This window comes from Panthera onca, chromosome A3 (genome assembly GCF_046562875.1).
Source record: "Panthera onca isolate mPanOnc1 chromosome A3, mPanOnc1 haplotype 2, whole genome shotgun sequence".
In the NCBI taxonomy this organism is placed as follows: Eukaryota; Metazoa; Chordata; class Mammalia; order Carnivora; family Felidae; genus Panthera; species Panthera onca.
Window position 1 is genome coordinate 38,296,780 of NC_138341.1, and position 8,236 is coordinate 38,305,015.

At 48.4% G+C, this 8,236-nt stretch overlaps 1 pseudogene; it reads right to left on the minus strand.

Moving 5' to 3' along the window:
* Positions 1-3,186: 3,186 nt before the first annotated feature.
* On the minus strand, positions 3,187-3,292 carry LOC132672711 (small nucleolar RNA SNORA72; annotated as a pseudogene).
* Positions 3,293-8,236: the final 4,944 nt, after the last annotated feature.

Consider the following 8,236-nt stretch of genomic DNA (forward strand, 5'->3'; position numbering starts at 1 on the left):
CTCGTTTTCAATACAAAGTGCTTAAGGATAGCTTCTTGTTTAATCTCATTGGGTTGGTTCTTGGGAGCCACTGTGTGTGAAAGCACTTTGAAAACTCTTAAGCTGTAATAATACTATAGCCTGATATCACTCTTTATGGTGAACAAATGCTATCATACCCATGATTTCGTTTAATACATTTGTCAGTACATACGTGTATTACTATTGCTATGTGTATCTACTATATAATAACGTGTAATGCTACATATAATATACATCAAATATGCTGGCATGATTTCTAATATGTTCCAATGCATATTCAGTTGGACTCTCACTCAGAGAAAATGACAAAGCTCTGACAGTGGCCTCCCAAGTCCTCCTCCATCAGGGCATGTCACCTGTCACTTCCCTCATACATCTCCTCTCCTCGCTCCCTCTTTTATTCTGTTCCAGCCACACTGGCCTCTTGGCCTTCCTCAAATATGCCAGGCTTGCTCTCATCCCATTAGCCTGATGCTTGTCCCTCACCTCCAAGTCTTGGCCCAAATCACCTTCTCAGTGAATCCCTCTCCAGTCCCCCTTATTGCAACCCTCTCCCTGACTCTTTATCCCTGTTCCTCTGCTTTATTTCTCTCCACCACTGACATATTATATTTATCACTTATTTATTTGTTTGTCACCTGTTCTCTCCCTCCCCCGCCCCCTGTAACAGATAAGTGGCATGAGGGCAAGGAGTGCTCATCACTTTTGTTCCCCATGCCTGTTATAGTGCCTGGTACATAGGAGGGGCTCAGTAAACATTGGTGCTTGCGTGCGTGTTCGCTGGAATGAATGGTAGCAGCAAGGATAACACAATGACTTTATTGTGACCAAGTGGTGCTGGGCACTGGACACACAGCAGTTAACAAGACAAACACTGGGCCAAAGTCTCAGCCGTGTGTGCCCCCCATTGGTTCTTGGCAGCTGGCGGTAGAAGCAGAAACTCAGTAGCCCTTAACTTTTTACCTGGGAATGCCGCCTGCCTGCTGCTTTTTTGTTACAGGCAGCTGAGGATGCTCTGAGTACAATCCGGGTGGAAGTCGGGCTCAGGCCCTGGCCAGGGTCAATGAGAGGTGTACAGGGAGCAGCCTCCCCCAGACCCCAAGGGCAGTGGGAGACAGCTAGATCAGCCTCTTCCTCTCTGGCACTCAGCCCTGCCACCAAGGGCTCCAAATCTCTGGGCAAAGGTCACAGCACCTGATGCCCAGAGGACATGTGACCAGAGTGCTGCTGAGTCGGAACAAGCCACACAATCAGGTCATTGTGTTAAACGCGCAGGTCCCCTTGCCAAGACGCACCCCATTCCATCAATGCCAGGATTTTCTGGGGCCCTGATCTACAGGGACCCTAAACTGGGGAGGGTGTTGTCTCAAAGGTCTTAAGGGGAGGAGGGATCTCTTCTGGGAGACCCATTGTCCCTGGTCTGTTCTGAGAGCCAGGAACAAGTGGGTAAAGGAGAAAGAAGCATTAAGCCCAGCCTGGCTCTGTGCCTCGCGAGGAGTGGCAGACACTGGCAAGATCGTTACTCTTTGACTCTCGGTGCACTTTGGCTTTAACCATTGTCTTCCAAATTTGCTTTGGGTGGTGAAGACTGCTGATCACTAACTTTGATATTTTAGAAATCCAAAGATTTTCCTTCTGTTATGACTGGGTCCAAGGATTCGCAGGAAGTCCACTCTTGAAAGGAGATCTTCCTTCACAGAACTGGCAGGCCACTAGGCAAGGATTTGGGGCTACTGAACTCTGGGTGAATCTGCCAGACTAAGAGCATTGTGGGGTGGGCCTCTGGAGAACCAGATCAAGCTGTCAGAGAGTACATCCCCCCTTTTCCACTTTTAAGCTGAATGGCCTTGGGCAAACTACCTAACCTCTCTGAGACTTAGTTTCCTCATTTATAAAATGGGGGATGATGATGCTTGTCATATATGATTGTAGATGATCTTAAATGAAATGAGGTCTGTAAAATATTGACCTGCACAACAAGAATGCATTTGTTACTGTCCCTGGAGGAGTGAGGGGTCAGAGGAGGCTTTGCACCCTGTAGACGCTCAGGCAAAGCTTACTGGTAGGTTTCACTCCACAGACCATTCAGTGACTTTAAGAGAGTCCCACCCTGCGTGGGTTATTTACTTTTTTCATCATAGGTGACCCTAAGGAAGCTGGCATGATGCGGTAGTCTTCAGCTGGGTGGACACAGCAACCTTGATTTTAACAGACAGGAGAATAAGGAATTTGCTTCTTACACTGCAAGATTCTTGAGCACCTGGTGTGTAGTGAGTAAAACAGAAGTGAATCTGCACTTGATCTGAGCCAGAAGACTGAGAAGTTATAAGAGGTGAATCTGAGTCAGGGAGCTTGCGGTCAACCAGGACCACCTTGGGTCCTAGTTACTCATGGGTTCAGAGATCCCAGTTCTCAGCACACCTTTCCACAAGAGAGAGGGAGAGGCAGTAAACAGCACTCGCCCTTCTCCATGTTACCGTGCAGGAAAGAGATTGGTCTAGAGGCTGGGATCTAGGTACCTGAGATGCCCTTGTCCATAAACCTGGCTCTTGGGGGCTAGTAGATGATTTTTGTGTTCTATATTTTATCTCTCCATAGTCATCCTCCAGGGCAACATCCACCCTCCCTGTCCCCCCACCCCCCGACATATGAAGGAAGGTCTGGGCAAGGGAAGAGGAGCATTACAATTATTAGAGGTTATTTTTTTTTGGCATATGTGTGTCCATTCTCCCACATCATTTGTTGAGTAGACTTTATTCCCCCATTGAACTGCTTTTGCACTTTTGTCAAAAATCCACTGGACATATTTGTATGACTGCATTTCTGGACTCCTATGACCCATTAATCTATGTGTCTCTCCATCTGCCAATACTATAGATTATCTTCATTACAGTAGCTTTACAGTAACTCTTAAAATTGAGTGCTGTGAATCCTACAACTTTTTTCTTTATCCACAATTTATTTTGACTATTCAAGTTTTCTTTTCCTTGCCTTTCCATATAAATTCTTTTACTTTTAGTTTTCAAATTCATTTAATGGCAAGTGGTAATTAGCAAATTGGCAACGGTTATCCTGAAGTTACTACACTAGCTGTGTTGTTATTTCTTAGGCTTGATCAGATAACCTAGGATCAGACATGCCCCCTCATAAGATGAGTCAGAGTTGGTTGATCACCAGCACTTATCAAACCAGACCTAGACAAAGGACTAGGTCTGGGGACATATCCCTGGTCTTAATATAGTGAATGATTAGCCTGGGAGGAGCATTACAATTATTGAGCACCTACTTGGTAAGCATCAACTACGTGGGGGATGCTGTCCAAGGTGCTGTCTGCTGCCATTCCCACCATTCTGGGTGCTCTTACTCCTAAAGAAAAGGGCCCTGAGACCTTGAATTTTGGAGCTGGATAGTCTTGGAGGCTTTGGTCTGCCACTTACTGGAGGACCTTAAGATGTGACTTAGCCCCTTTAGACCTCAGTTGCCTCCCCTGTGAGATGGGGATAATTAGTACGCCCAGATTTTGAGTGTTGTTGATGATTAAATGAGATGAGACACGCAAAGCACATGGCACAGGACTTGCTAAATGCTCTGAAGTTTTTAGGGATGATGATGATAAAATAGAGTTGGATCCGAAAACCTTCCCCAGATGTGATCCTTGGTCTCAGTGCTACCTGGAATTTCCAGCTGCGCAGCAGAGAGGTCTTGACTCTGGCAGTTCTGGGAGTACAACTCTATTTCTCACTTGCCTGGTCACTCGGTGTCATTTATTTCCTCCAGAATATTTCCATTCTGGGGTCTGAGAGTTGGGTCCCAGGGCGCTGGGCCAGCGGTGCAATGTCAGAGCTGTTCCAAAGGACAGAAAGGCCCCTTGCCTCCTCCAGGTGCCCTCCTCTGCATGGGGAGAAGCGGGGGGGGGGGGGGGGGGGCGCGATGAGGATGAGCCCCGCGTGGGCCGGGCTGGCTCTCTCCCAACCCGCCCAGCGGTGGCCGACTTGCTCTAGTTACCTCCTCCCACCGGCTGGGTCTCCAGGTGCCTTCCTTTAATTAAAAGTCTTTAGCCTTCCGCGACACGGGCCTTCATTTGCATGGGATCCCTCCCTTTATGCAGCCTCGATATCAGAGCGAGCCAGGAGGTTAACGGAGCGTCGTCGCGCCTTGTCCCGGGACAGCCGGCTGAGCCCAGCGCCTAGTCCCCGCCAGGGCCCCCGGGGACTCCGCATGCCGCGGGGCGGGGACCTGCCAGGTTTGCAGCCGCTCTGCCGGCCCGCCTGGCTGGCCTGGCTCGAACCTGGCCGGAGCAGAGGCGTCCCGGCTCCGCTCCAGCGCCGGCGTGCCCTAGCCTCCCGCCTCCCCGCGTTTGCAGCCCGAGTGGCCCGCGGTCCTTGAAGCCTGGGCGAGGTCCTCTGCGTCTCTGCAGCCTTCGGAGCTGATCTGGACGCATGGGAATCCAGGAGGAAGGCGGGTGTTTTCCAATCATCTGTGTTTGCCGGTCCCTGGACTGAGTTCCAGGGGTATTGCAGGGCAAGTCATGACTCCCTCCCCAACGAACCAAGAGCTGATCAGGAGAAATTGGTATTGGAGATTACGCAAAGCACTGTGCTATCAAGGCAGGAAGTGGTTAAAAACTGCAGGAGGGTTTCACCTCAAGGGGCACTGGAGTTCAGAGGAAAGCAGGAAGTGAACTGCCAGTCAAGGCCAGCGCCTCGCGGAGGAGGAGGAGGAGGAGGAGGAGGAGGAGGAGGAGGAGGAAGGAGAGATAAGAGGAGATTCTGATGCTTAGAAAAATCAGGCACATTCACCAGGGTCATATAGATGCCCAGTTCAGCTGGCCTCCTAGACCGGTCTTTTCCCACTCAGAAGAAAAGGAAGCATCTACCCTGGAGTGACCAGACTCCTTCTTTCCCAGATGCTCATGCTGTAGTGGAGAAGATAGACACAGACCTGGGAGACTCTAGGTCAAGGTCTTTGCTTCTGACGCCACATTGGGCTCTAACCTCATGGTTTTAGTTTCCTCAGCAGACCTAAAGTTTTCTGTGTAACCTTCCCCAATCTGTTCAGTGTTACTGGAGTCAGTCCCTCCATCACCAGCAGCCCCAATGTCTCAAGGCCAGGGAGACAAGAGTGGTCAACCTTTTTTTTTTTTTTTTTTTTTTTTATGTGGCAGGCCCAAATTCTTAGAGATAAGGAAGAGGAGATACAGTGAGGGTTGCTTTATCTTTGCTTATTTGCTCTTTACTCCTTTTCCCAGATTGATTCTGAAGACCTCCCTTCCCCCAAATCTTATGAACTAGTTTAAATCTTCCTTTCTACAAGTCCCTTTTTCCATTTTCATTTCCTTGGCCTAGGAAAGAACACCTTCCTCAAAATGGCCTCCAACAGGTCTCTCCTCTAACTCAGACACTGTGACTATAAAGATATATTAAAACACAAACATTTTTGTGGAGAAGAGCGTGACAATATGAGTCCTAAGGCCCAACAGACAGCAGTAAACACTGGGCCATTCGATTAGCTTGCTGTCACGTAGAAGGCAGAGTATGACCCTCAGAGGATGGATCTTTGGGGACAGGCACAACTTGAAAGAGGTGCTGGAGGACTGGAGATGAGGAGGGAGGAAGACAAGGGTGTGAGCAGTGAGCCACGAGAGCGGAAGTGTTAAGAGAGGGGGTAATGAGGGCTAGAAAAAAGGCATCCATGCAGGTTCCGAGGCAGGATCCTGAGACTGCCTTGTTCCCTCTGGGTCTTCACTGCCTTGCACAACCTTTGGATATCGGTTCTCAATAAATATTGAAAGTAGTCGGGATTAAATGACTGTACCAAGTAGAAGTCCTCGAGGGAGAAGATATGGGAGCAGGAGAGGAGCCTGGAAGGCAGGTCTTGTGCAGACGAATTCTATTTTCAGATTGCATCTTCGCGAGAGGGGGAGTGGGGTGGAGGGCACACATGTCAACATGAACTGAAGCCCTCGTTTTCTCCTAGTGCCTCCTTGGCCTCATGAAAAGAGAGACATTTCCTAAAAGGTGTAAATAAGTTTAATTGAGTTTATTGGTGAATAGCCAATTAGGCTTGTCCTGGGAGGAGGTTAGGGGGCTGGCTTAGTAGTATGTAGACACCTCACTGATGAGGTGAAAGGAAAGGTCTAGGTAGGTCTAGGGGCTCAAGGAATGTTCATCCCGCGGGAGGGAGGCTTGTCTCCACCTGGCACAGACATAATAGCATCAGTATAGTGCCAAAGGTCTTCCTGGATAGTAGAGTCATTGAAACTCTTTAGGTGCAAGTAAAGGCATCCAGTGTGGATCAATTAGAGAGAATATTTTCATTGCTAAAGCAAAAAAGTAGAATTTCTTCTCTTCCCCCTCTTGCCCTTCCTTTCCCTGGCCTCCTCTTCCCCCTTCTCCTCCTCTCTTCCCCCCTCCCCCACTCCTCCTCCTCCTCCTCCTCCTCCTCCTCCTCCTCCTTCCTTCCTTCTAAATTGACTTCTTTGGGTTTTAAACCTGCCTCTAGTCCTAACATGGGCATTTGGTAAATGAACACATGAATTTGTTCTTGGCATTTTATTTTATTTTATTTCTTTTTAGTTTAGAGAGAGAGAGAGAGAAATCGAACAAGCAGAGGCTGGGACAGGGGGAGAGAGAGAGAGAGAATCTTGTGCAGACTCTGCACTGAGTGATGCGGGGATCGATCCCACGGCCCTGGGATCATGACCTGAGCAGAAATCAATAGTCGGACATGCAACTGACTGAGACACCCAGGTGCCCCCATTCTTGGCATTATAGATGCAACTGTGGGATCTCCAGAGGGGATCCTTCCAGCAGCTAGTCTGGAGACATCTGGGATGCTTCTCGGATTCCAGTAGATGCTTTATTCTGTTTTGGTTGGACATTCGGCTGGAACAAGGGGTCATCCTCGAGAAAAGTCACATGGCCTCTCCAATAGACAAGTCAGGAAAAATGGTGGAGGTGGGGGGCAGCGGTTGAAGTTGGTGAGACTCACTTTTCAGAGTCAAAGAGAGAGAGAGAAGCCCCATCAGGCAGAGTCTTGGTCCTCGTGTTTCATATCTGTGTGTGCATGTATAAGGGTGTTCCTTCCAATTACCATCTTGGAGGTCTTCAAAGAATTAGAGGTTAGGACCAGCACTGGCCAAAGTTCATAAGTTTTGTTTGTTTCTCTCCTAGTTCTTATTTCCTTTTGCAGGAAAGGGAGCAACGAGGTGGGGTGGAGATGCAGAGTGGGGCTGGGGGAGAGAAGGGGCAGCAAACATGATGAGTCCCTGAGGACTAAGGCAAAGGAAGAAACAAGTCCACGAGAAGCTGATCTGGGTCTGTGAAGAAAGTCCGAGCACTTAAAATGTCCTTCTGGGATTCCCAGACAGAGTTCTTGGTGGTTTCTTTCTTTTTTTTTTTTTTTAACGTTTTATTTATTTTTGAGACAGAGAGAGACAGAGCATGAACAGGGGAGGGTCAGCGAGAGGGAGACACAGAATCTGAAACAGGCTTCAGGCCCTGAGCTGTCAGCACAGAGCCTGATGTGGGGCTCGAACTCACGGACCGCGAGATCATGACCTGAGCCGAAGTCGGCCGCCCAACCGACTGAGCCACCCAGGCGCCCCATGGTGGTTTCTTTCCATTGGCTAGACTGCCTGTAAATCGGGTAGGTGCCACCAGGTGGAGGAGTGTCTGGATTACAGCCTCATGACTCACATTATTTCCCATGAGTGTGGGAAACTGAGAAGATACAGGGTTTTAATCACCATGCTTAAAACTGTTCCTACACACACACACACACACACACACACACACACACTACTAATTATTGAGAAAGGACTCCTCCACTAGTAAGTATTATAAATTCATGGAAGTTATTTATCACTAATCCTCTCCAGAACTTTGTTGCTTTTTCTTGCAGTGATTTCTAAGTCCAGCCCTGAAATTCTAGGAGTCCATAACATAACATTTACAACAAGACTCATTGTACTTCATTTTTCCTAGCTCTTTACAGCTTTGGGGTCTCAACTGCATTCCCCATCTGTTCCTTTCTTACGGTTTACTTGAGCTCTGTCTCTTTTAACATCAATAACCATTCCACGTCAATTTCCTCAACTTCTTTCCTCTCTGTTTAAAAGACGTCTCTGTCTCTCCACTCATCCATTCTCCCCTCTTCTCTGGTGTGCTAGACACAAACGGTGTGTACTTTCTTGGATTCCTGCAACTACCTTCTT